A 12,249-nucleotide genomic window follows, 5' to 3' on the forward strand; every position below is an offset into this window, starting at 1 on the left:
CTTCCCCCACCACCAAGTCCATTCTCTATGTCTGTGTCTTTATTCCTGCCCTGCCATTAGGTTCATCAGTACCTTTTTTTTGATTCCATATATATGTGTTAGCATACGGTATTTGTTTTTCTCTTTTGGACTTACTTCACTCTGTATGACAGACTCTAGATCCATCCATCTCACTACGAATAACTCAATTTCGTTTCTTTTTATGGCTGAGTAATATTCCATTGTCAGCCCAGGATGGTAACTGATGAGCTGAGAATTGCCCTAAGAAACAGACTTGAAGCATTCAGCATACCATAGTTACTGGTAGAAAGAAAATGGTCCTTTGCCCGTGGTCAAAAATCATCAGAGGTGGCCATGGCCAGAGTAATGGTAACAACAACAATAGCAACTCACATTTATGCAGCTGTCATGTACCATGTGCATGCGTTTATATTTTATAAAGTATCTCATTTAATTCTCTTAGCAACCCTTTATGGTAGGAACGATTGTTTACACATAATACTCATGAAGAAACAGCATGAGAGAGGTTAAGTTGCCCAAGTTCACATAACAAGGAAGGGGTAGCCTGCATGAGCCCATCGCAACCCACCTCACTAACCATTCCTGGGAACCTGTCCCGATTGTCACTTTCTGAAAATTCCTAAAGGGCTCAAGTGTCTCATTTTTGACATTAAAAGCTAGGCTGACAGCTCCTGCTCACTGTAGATAAGTTAGTATCTGCACTCCACTGAGAACACTGCCTAGCCTAGAGTGAGTGCTCTGCAAGTGTAAGCTGTCTCATCATCATCACCATCATCACCATCACCATCATCACCATCATCAAGCCACCTTCTCTCCATGCATTCAAGTAAGACCTATTATATGTACTTTTCTATCATGTAGAGAAGTCGTCCTTGGGCTATATTTACATTAAACAGTTTTAACTCCCTTTGGTACATTTGGCTTATTATATCCCTCTATCAACAATCATGAGATTTAAAGATGAGAAGGATTTCAGCAAGCACAAAACTTCCTACTCAACACTCTAAGATATAGATCATAAGTCACAGGTACTAAGCTTTCCCATATCTCTGCTGGGCAAATCACCATGTCTTCTAGAGAAGACTTGCCTCAAGGAGACCCCAAAGAAATCAACTGCACAGACAGAAAAGGCTCTGTAAGAGATGAGAGAGTGTCAAGTAAAAAGCTGCAATAATCACCCAGGAGAGCACAGTGGGTAACAATGCAGGCTGCCGGGCCTCGAATCCTGTCTCCACCATTTACTAGCTGTGGATTCAAGTTACCTCACTTCTCTGGGCCTCAGTTTTCTCATTTGTAAAATGAGGGTTAAAATAGTGCCTAACTCATTGGTTTCTTGATGATTATGTGAGTTAATATACATACAGAGCTTTAAACAATGTCTGGTACAAAGTAAGGCCTCAGGGAACCTGGGCTGCTATTATATATGATATATATAATATGATTTTATATATATATATATACATACACATATATTTATATACAATTCAGAACCCTTGCTTTTGCACTCTTATGTGTTCTCCGTGAAATCATACAAGTTTGATTTGTAAGAAATACTATATTATAGGAATATGTCCCCTTTTTGAGTGAGTCATTGTGTTTGGGGCATTTCATCACCAGGGTCTATTGACCTGGATGTTTTCAGATATTCCTTATAACATAAAAAAGAGCTTTCGTAAGAAGTAAAACATAAAACCCAAGCAACATCAATTCATTAAAAAAGAAGTTATGAAATCTGCACTCTTGCGACTCCATGAGCATTTGACATTCTAACAATAAAAATTCAACCAATCATAATTCAACAATGCCCAGATCACCCACAGGTCTCACAGACACACAGAAACATCTGTAAAGGCAGATTTCAGAACTCAGGCTCTAACTGGTAGAAGGAGTTGTGAAGTTAAGATCTTGGAATTAACTTCCTGAGTTCATAGTCCAACTTTATTACTTGGGCTGTCCCTTATCCTATGCGACTCTCAGGTTTTTCATCTATAAAGTGAGACTAGCAGATGCCCCGATACAGTTATTGCGAGGATTAAGTGAGATAACTTTTACGAAGTACATAGCACAGTGCCCGGCACTGATGGGCCCTCATGAGTGTTAGCTACTTTTAGTATTATTCACAGGCAATATTGATCGATTGGAAGTATGAGTTGCCTTTGATAAAGACTAAAACTAAAATAATTAGGTTATTGCTATCGTTATCTATTAATTGGAGAAAAAATCCTAAAATGAATGTTTAAATGATCACAGCACAGATGTACAAGAGGCCACTCAAGGGAGGCCAGCAAAATATAACCTATTTGAACGAATTAGCCATAAATAAAGAGAGAGTGTGTCCCTTGAAAAGAAAGTTGGGCAGCCATGGAAGAATAGAGAACTGGGAGCCAAGAGGCAGAGAGAGGCCGTGAGAATCCTCTATTATCCACAGGAGATGGAAATGGTATGGTGGCCACAGAATCCGAGGATGTGGTCCCTTTGGCAAGGCTCTCTGTAAAGTGGGGAAGTCCCTCAAGCTATCTTAGCCAAGGGACTTTTCCTAAAATCATCAGCATTCTTTGGCTGTGACTCTACTCCCCAAGCCCTCCTCTTCATTAGAATCTGACTTCCTATGTAGCATAACTTAATAAACTGACATTCCAGGTCTACCACAGTCCCAGGTACCCTTTCAGTTGTGAGAAGCAGTCTCTCAGGGTCCAGTCACCCCAGATAAGTGAGAACAATGGATCCCCAGATTTCCCAGACGGAGGTTTTTCCAGTTAATTTTCTCCCAGAAAATTTTGCCATGCCGTCTCTTCACGTTTCTATAGTATGTAACAGAACTGGTAAAGTATACGTGAAATCTGATTCCAGGTCTTCTGACCCTAAGTCCAATATTCTTTCCATTATGAAAAATGTAAGAAGAGTCTTTCCTGTGGTCTGAGCATAAGTTCCTCAACTTATTTGAAGATATTTAAAGGGGAGGATTAGAGAGATGGTCAGTGCCCTAAACCCCAGATGTGTACTGAACAAAGGAAGCAGCCTGGTTAACTGTTCTTCTACCATTTATACCTAAAAGTAGTTAATCAAACTAAGTGTGATTCAGTTAGAGTACAAATGCATATCGTACTGGCAAATGTATTTGTTGACAAGCATCAAAAGCCCACATTGAAAGCAAAGCTTGGGCCAAAGGAGTGGGCTCGCAGCGCCTACTAGTGGTTGTCTTTTATCATTGCATAGCTGGTAAAAACATTTTCTGTGTAAAGGAGCCTATGACTCGTAGGGAAACATGATTAACCGCAAATTCCAAATGTGTGATCATTAGATCCAAGTGGAATGTACACTTATTTGTGAAAGCTTTCCTCATATATTAAAATGTATCTCTTTAGGAAACCAAACATGAAAACATAGGACATATATGAAATTACTTAAGTGAGATTATTCATTTAAAAATACTTTTAATAAGACCCCTTTTTAAAAGGAGAAATTTCTCTGGTGGATTTCGCTATTTGGTAATGCAAAAATTTCACATACACACACATTTTTAGAAACATTGTAGTACCATTTCATAGTGTAAAATAATGTATCAGACATAGGCTTTAAAAAATGAAATGCCATTTACAATATCTAAGATATGGAAACAACCTAAGTGTCCATCAGCAGGTGAATGGATAAAGATGTGGTATATATACAGTGAAATACTACTCAACCATAAAGGAAGATGACATCTTGCCATTTGTGACAATATGAATGGACCTTGAGGGTATTATGCTAAGTGAAATACATCAGACAGAGAGACAAATACTGTATTATTTCCTTCATATGTAGAATATAATAAACAAAATAAATGAACAAACCAAACAAAAACAAACATGTAGATACAGAGAATAGAGTAGTGATTATCAGAGGGGAAGAGGCAGAAGGAAGGCAAAATGGGTAAAGGAAATCAACTCTATGGTGATGGATAGAAACTAAATTTTTGGTGGGGAGCATGCTGTAGGGTATACAGAAATAGAAATATGATGTCATACACATGAAACTTATATAAATCCAAGATCAGGGCACCAACTAGCAGATTCGTGTCTGCTGAGAGTCCTCCTCCTGGTTCACCCATAGCAGTCTTCTCACTGTGTCCTCTCATGGTGGAAGGCACAAGGGAGTTCTCTGGGGTCTCTTTTTATAAGGGCACTAATCCCATTAATGAAGGCTCCATCCTCATGACTTAATCACCTCCCAAAGACCCCAACTCCAAACATCATCACATTGGAGATTAGGTTTCAAGATATGAATTTTGGTAGGACACAAATATGCAGTCCATGACAGATGGGAATCTGAAGACAGCACAGAAGAAATCTAACTGGTCTAGGGAGTGGGCAAGAGGCCGAGTGAAGACCTAAAGTGGAGCTCTCTCCAGTAGGAGGAGGGGGTGTGTGCTACTCAGGTCTCAAGCAGGTAAATCTCTTGATTACTGAGAGATGCTGGCCTCAGTCAAGGTTTCTCCATCAAGAGAAGAGCAGCACCTTCACAAATTACTTCCATCTAGAATTTCAAATTCAACTAAGGAAAAATTTGCCTTTTCAGGGTCCCATTTCTTGGCCTTCGTGGTGCAATTAAAATACTGTTCCTTCAGAAGCCATTTTATTCCAAATTTCCCCTTTGTCCACTTGGAGATAAAGCAAAATAATGAAAAGCTTGTACCTGGGGTATAAGGTTTGAGTCCTTTCCAAAATGTTTTCTCTCTTCTGCTTTCTAACAGCCAATTCTATTTATCTGCTTCTCTACCAGAAGTTTCAGAATACATTGGATGAAATCATGTCTAATTCAACCAATGAGATCATACTTCCTGAAGAGCAGTAAAAGTCCTTAGTTTTAGCTCTAACTGGGGATCACATTTACTAAAATATAATAGTAATAAAGTATGGAAGTATGGAAAAGGAAAATAAGAAAATTAACTAGAAAGCCACACTATTAAATTTGCTTAGAAATTAAGAGCAGGTGTTTGCATTTAGCTACCTAAGGCAACAAAGTACAGAGCAATTTGTCAAACTTTGTCTTTTACTGAAAATGTAAGAACTATAAAGTGATCAAAACTATCATGTGTCATTACTCATTCAATATATAATATAAAGTCATAGATTATGTTATCAATACTATACTGTTCCAATTTTAAAAATGGCTAGAAGAGAAGCTTATGTCTCAATCATACTAATAGTTTTTGTTGTTTGTTTCTTACATAAATAAAGATCCTATTTTATGAAATTATTCTGAATGGGAACATTCTTGGCCACCAAAGTCCCAGGGAGACATTAGAGCAGGGAGGTTAAGGGCCCTGGTTGGAACCTTGGCTCCATTACTTACTAGCTGTATGGCCTTGGGCGAGTTATTTAAGCTTTTTGATAAGTAACTCTGTTTAGAAACTAATATTCTATTTCCTACCAGTAAAATGGTATTTAAAATAGTAATTATTTCATAATAGCCATGAGAATTAAATGCATTGCTATATGTAAAATGCTTGGAGCACTAACACATAGCAAGTACTCAATAAATATTAACTTTAACACCAAAAAATAATCAGTTGATATTAAACCCGTTTGAAATTACATAATCTTTTTTTTAAATTTTTTTATTATCTGTTTTATTTTTCACTGCGTTGGGTCTTCATTGCTGCGCATGGGCTTTTCTCTAGTTGCAGAGGGGGGGCCGCTCTTCGTTGAGGTGCGCGGGCTTCTCATTGCGGTGGCTTCTCTTGTTGTGGAGCACAGGCTCTAAGGGCATGGGCTTCAGTAGTTGTGGCACTCAGGTTCAGTAGTTGCGGCTCACGGGCTCTAGATCACAGGCTTAGTAGTCGTGGCGCTAAGTAGTTGCTCCACGACATGTGGGATCTTCCCAGACCGGTGCTCAAACCCGTGTCCCCTGCTTGGCAGGCGGATTCTTAACCACTGCACTACCAGGGAAGCCCTGAAATTAACATAATCTTAACCTTCATATTACACAGCAGTGAAATTCAAAATATTTCAGTCTGATGAACAAGAATTCGAAAGGAAAGCAAATTGCACCTCTTCTCTAACTATAGGATAAGGCCTTTAAAACAGCTAAGATATTTCTAGCCACTCCCCTCTTTTTGCCATTAAGATTTAACAACTAGATACAATTCCTTTTTAATCCACTGATAATATTTTTGCAGAAATTAGCTTGGCCACTGGGGGGCTCTCACAGGCTCTCATTAATGCTATATAAAAGTGATTCAATAAAAATAACTAACACAAAGAATGAACATCACCAAATACCAATAAAACAACTGATAAACCCCTTTTCAAAAGTAATTCAGCAGTATATATCAAATAGAATAAAATATGTATATTCTTTGATCCAGCTTCTAAAAGTCTATCTAAAAAATTATGATGATGATATCACTTATACGTGGAATCTAAAATACAACACAACTGAACCTGTCTACAAAAGAGAAACAGACTCTCAGACATAGAGAACGGACTTGTGGTTGCCAAGGGGGAGGGTATTAAGAGAGGAACGGATTGGAAGTTTGGGATTAGCAGATGCAAACTAGTATATATGGGATGAATTAACAACAAGGTCCTACTGTATGGCACAGGGAACTATATTCAATATCCTGTGATAAACCATAATGGAAAAGAATATGAAAAAGAATATATATATGTATTAACTGAGTCACTTTGCTGTACAGCAGAAACTAACACAACACTGTAAATAAACTATACTTCAATAAAATTTAAAAAAATAAAATAAAATTCAGTATTAGTTACCTACAAAAAATAAAATAATTATTATGAAAGTGTTCAATTAACTTTTTCAATTTACATTTCAATTAAGTGTTCAACTAAGAACTAGATGATAATGTTATAAAATATTAATTTCAAAATGGAAATTGCTAAATTTTATTTCAAAATATCTGTACAGTTGGAGACTAGTTTTTAAATATAAATAAATATATTTGGAAAATATACACTGAAATATTAACAAGCGTTCCTTGGAGTAGTGAGATTGAGGGGGTTTACTCTCTTTTGTTCTTTAGGCATTTTCCAATTTTCCATAATGAACATGAGTTGATTTTATGATGAGAAAAAAAATGTTTAATTTTTTAATTTAAAATATTTTGGGGGAATTCCCTGGTGGTCCAGTGATTAGGACTCCACGCTTCCACTGCAGTGGGGCACGGGTTCAATCCCTGGTCTGGGAACTAAGATCCCACAAGCCACACAGCAGAGCCAAAAAATAAATAAATAAAATATTTTTTAAAATTTTAAATATTCATTATTATAAGGGTCTACGAAGAGTACTCAAGTCCCTATATACTATGTGACCCTCCTGATGATTATGTGACTACCTCACCAGCAGTCCTCTTTACCTTCAGAACGTAGTTCAAGCCCTTTAGGATATAGGCTCACACAGGCCCTTTATGACACAAACCCCTCAACAACCCTTACATTTCAATTAAGTGAAATCCCCTCCACTGTGCAGCTCCCTACCCCACGCAATGTCCACACCAATCATAATGAACTCCTTGGACGTTCCTCGTAGCGGAACACCACACTTTCTGGTCCCCTATGCTTTACACCTTCATTCTGCAAGAAGTGACCTCTCCACCCAGCTACTTTGCAGTCACCCAAAATTAGCCCAAGAACCTCCTACGACAGGACTTTCCTACCTCTTCCTATGAAGTTCTGAAGGGTCCCATAAGACCTTGTGCACGCTTTTATCAAAACATAAATTACCCATACTATGCTGTCTAGTTTCTAATTTAACCATGTGGATTGTTTTCTCAGCAAGAATACTATTGCATTCATTACTAGCCTCCAACCTATCCTCATGCAGATCCTTCTACCTAGAATGCCTTCCAGCACAGCCACAGCTCACATCTAAGTTCCATCCAGGTGTCATTTGGAACAGGAACATCCCTCACCCTCCAGAGTGAGCGAAGTCTGCTCCCCATGTTCCCCTATCCCTCTGTATAGGACTGAGTCATGCTGCTTTCACATTATCTGTTCAGCTGTCTGGGAGTTCCTCAAAGGCAGAAGCTGTGCCTGACTCATTCCCCTAAGTCCAATATCTAGTAGAGTATCAGTGTCAGGCCAGGGCAAACGGTAATCATTGTCATCTGAGCTAAACACCTTCTCTTAATGCTTTCCAAACTAAAGTTCTAGCTTAATGTCTAAAACGCTGTGGTAGGGAATTCCCTATCGGTTCAGTGTTTAGGACTCTTGAGTTTTCACTGCTGGGTCCCGGGTTCGATCCCTGGTTGGGGAACTAAGATCCCACAAGCTGCATGGCCAAAAAAAAAGGGAAAAAATAAATAAAATAAACGCTGTGGTTTCAACCAACATCACTTTAGAGGAAAGTTCTCGTCCTATGCTGTGGTAAGCAACCTCTAAGATGACTCCCAGTGGTCCCCACCTCCTGGTATTCACACTCTTGTGTAGTTCCTCCCACACTGTTCCAGGGTGAGTCTGAATGAACAATAGCACATGACAGAAGTGATGGTATATCACTTGCAAGATCAGGTTATAAAAAGACTGGGGCTAAATAAGAGTGGTAAGACAAATGATGAACTAGGAAACTCCAAGCTCTCATTCTTCCACAGAAACATCCAAAAAGAGAGAGAGAGAAGGAGAAAATGTCAGGACCAACTTTGTTGGTGCTCTGGAAAATAGTCAAAGGTTTATAGCAACCAAACAAATACCCAATCAAGAAAAAGCCATCTTCAAAATGATAGAAAAGTTTGGGGGCAATTTTATTCACCCTTTCGCCTTCCCACCCCAGTGCAGCAGCAGTCTTGATCTTGAAGCAGCAGCAGCCCAGTTCCCAGTTCCCTCCCTTGAACAAGAGAACAGAGCAGACTTTATTTGAAAAGCATCATGTACATCTATTCTGACATCTCTGGAGGATACTTGAACTACCGACACAAGAATCTCATCTTCAATTTGCCTAACTTGGAACTTGGAAAAATCAGTGGGCACTGCTTGTAAAAGATGCAAGGTGGACTACAGACTCACAGATGCCTGGGACAAAAGATTACAGGTATAGGAACTTTCCTGGCGGTCCAGTGGTTAAGACAATGTGCTTCCGTTGCAGGGAGCGTGGGTTCATCCCTGGTCAGGGAACTAAGATCCCGTGTGCCACATGGCCAAAAAAATAGAAGAAAAAAAAAAAAGATTACAGGTGTAAACAACCAATAGATTGTCTAAGAACTGGAGGATAAGTTAGGATGAGATTCTTTGGGAAATTAGGACATTCAAAAGCAGCTGTCTATAGGGGGAATTTAAAAAGCTACACCCATGCCCAGGCAAGCTGCATACCCAGGAAGGCCTGAAAAGGCCTTAAGTTTTCACTTTGGGCTGATTCCTAGGATCAGAGAAAGCCTACTGGAGTATTTGAAGGAGTGTTTTAACATAGAGCCAAGATGCAGAGACTGTGAGAAGTAGTTGGATTTTTTGTTTTTCTGCTTCTTTTTAAAATTTTTTGTGAGTTTTTGTTGTTGTCTTCTTTTTTAACTCCTGACATTCAAGGAAATCTGTCAAAACATTAGCTGAACATGAGCTAAAGGAACAGACACTTCCATGACCACACACAATAAGGAATAGTCTTTGCAAAATAGTGTGGAAAAATCTCAAAGCATGTGGACTACCACAGCCTACAGCAGTAATAATTAAAATTAAAAAAAAAGCAAACCCTGGGGAAGAAGGAAAATCTGATTTCCAGAGTTACTGCATTATAATTGTCAGATGCTCAACTTTCAACAACAAAAAAATCACAAGGCATACAAAAAAAGTGAAAAATATAATCCATCCAAAGAACAAATTGATAGAAACCACCGTTGAAAAAGCACAGACATTGGACTTGCTAGACAAAAACTTCAAAACAACTGTATTAAATATGCTCAAAAAGCTAAAGGAAAATCTGGACAAAGAGCTAAAGAAGTCAGGAAAACATTTTATGAACAAAATATCAATAAAGAGATAGAAATTATAAAAATAAGCCAAACATTCTGAAGCATTATGGGGCTGTCCTAGAAGAAGAAAGAAAGGGGCAAAGAGATTATTTGAAGAAATAATGTCTGAAAACCTTGCAGATATGATGAAATGCTTAAATCTACAAATCTAAGAAGCTTAATGTATTGCACATAAGATAAACTGATACATTATAATCAAACTGTTGAGAGACAAAGTCAAAGAGAGAATCTTGAAAGCAGCAAGAGAAAAGTGACATCACAAATAAGGAATCCTCAATAAGATTTACTAGCTGACTACTCAGAAGAAACCTTGGACACTAGAAGTCAGTGGAATGATGTAAAATGCCAAAAGAAAAATCTTTCAGCCAAGAAATTTATATCTGGCAAATCTGTCCTTCCAAAATGAGGGAGAAATTAAGACATTCCCAGATAAACAAAAGCTGACTACCGCTAGACCAGCCCTACAAGAAATGTTAAAAGGAATCCTTTAGATTGAAACAAAAGGACACTAGACAATAACTTGAAGAAGTAAGAAGAAATAAAGATCTCCAGTAAAGGTGAATACATGGGCAAATATAAAAGCCAGAATTATTGCAGTTTTGGTTTGTAACTACTTTTTATTTTCTAAGATGGAAATTTATAGCTTTAAAGGCATCCATTAAAAAAGATCTCAAATCAATAAGCAAGCTGTAAACTTTGAGGAACTAGAAAAAGAAGAGCAAAATAAACTCAAAACTAGTAGAAGGAAATAATATAGATTAGAGTGGAAATAAATAAAGAATATAAAAACAAGGAGAAAATTGATAAAAATCAAAAGTTGGTTCTTTGAAAAGATCAAAAACATTAACAAATCCTTAGCTAGATTGAATAAGGGGGAAAAAAGACTCAAATTCCTAAAATCAGAAGTGAAAATAGGAACATTTTTACCTATTTTACAGAAATAAAAAGGATTTTGAGAATACTGTGAACAATTGTATGCCATCAAATTAGATAACCTAGATGAAATTGACAAATTCCAAGAAATACACTATCTATGAAAAGCAACTCATGAAGAAATAGGAAATAGGTAAACCTGTAACTAGTAAGGAGATTAAATCAGCAATCAAAAACCTCCCAACAGAGCAAAGCCCAGGACCAGATGGCTTCATTGGTGAATTCTACCAAATATTGAAATAAGAGTTAACACCGATCCTTCTCAAACTCTTCCAAAACAATCAAAGCAAGAAAGAACACTTTCTAGCTCATTCTATGAAGCAGGACTAACCTAATAACAACAACAAAGACACTACAAAATAACAAAAAACAAAAAACAAAACAAACAAAAAACTACAGACCAGTATCCCTGATGAATATTGCTGCAAACATCCTCAACAAAACCCTAGCAAATCAAATTCAGCATATTAGACTGTATATAAATGTATGAAATGAACATGTACACCTTAAATTTATAGAATGTTATATGTCAAATTATTTCAAATAAATAAATAACAGCATATGAAAAGGATTATACACCATGAGCAAGTGAGATTTATTCTTGGAATGCAAAAGGAATTTCAACTTAAAACCAAGCAATGTAATATATCACAGCAATAAAATGAAGGAAAAAAACCTACATTATCATCTCAACTGATACAGAAAAGGCATTTGACAAAATTCAACACCCTTTCATGATAAAAAAAACAAAAACACTCAGTAAACTAGGTATAAAAGGGAACTTCTTCAACATAATAAATAGGTCATATATGAAAAAACCACAGCTAATATCATACTCAAAGATGAAAGACTGAAAGCTTTCCCTCTGAGAACAAAACAAGGACGCCTGCTTTAACCACTTCTATTTAGTGTAGCATTGGAGGTTCTAGCTAGAGCAATTAGGCAAGAAAAAGAAACAAAAGCATCCAAATTGGAAAGGAAGAAGTAAAATTATCTCTATTCACAAGTGATGTGATCTTATACACAGAAAACCCTAAAGATTCCACACACAAAAACTGTTAGAGCTAATAAATTTAGCGAAGTCCCAGGATACAAAATCAACACCAAAAATCAACTGCATTTTCTACACACTGGCAATGAACAATCTGAAATGGAAACTAAGAAAACAATTCCAGTAAGAGCTAAAACTATAAAACTCGTAGAAGAAAATACAGGGGGAAAGCTTCATGAGATTGGATTTGGCAATGATTTCTTGGATATAACACTAAAAGTACAGACAACAAAAGAAAAAATAGAAAAGCTGGACTTGACCAAACTTAAAACTTTTGTGTATC

Source organism: Balaenoptera borealis (assembly GCF_965194805.1).
Source record: "Balaenoptera borealis genome assembly, chromosome: 5".
Taxonomy (NCBI): Eukaryota; Metazoa; Chordata; class Mammalia; order Artiodactyla; family Balaenopteridae; genus Balaenoptera; species Balaenoptera borealis.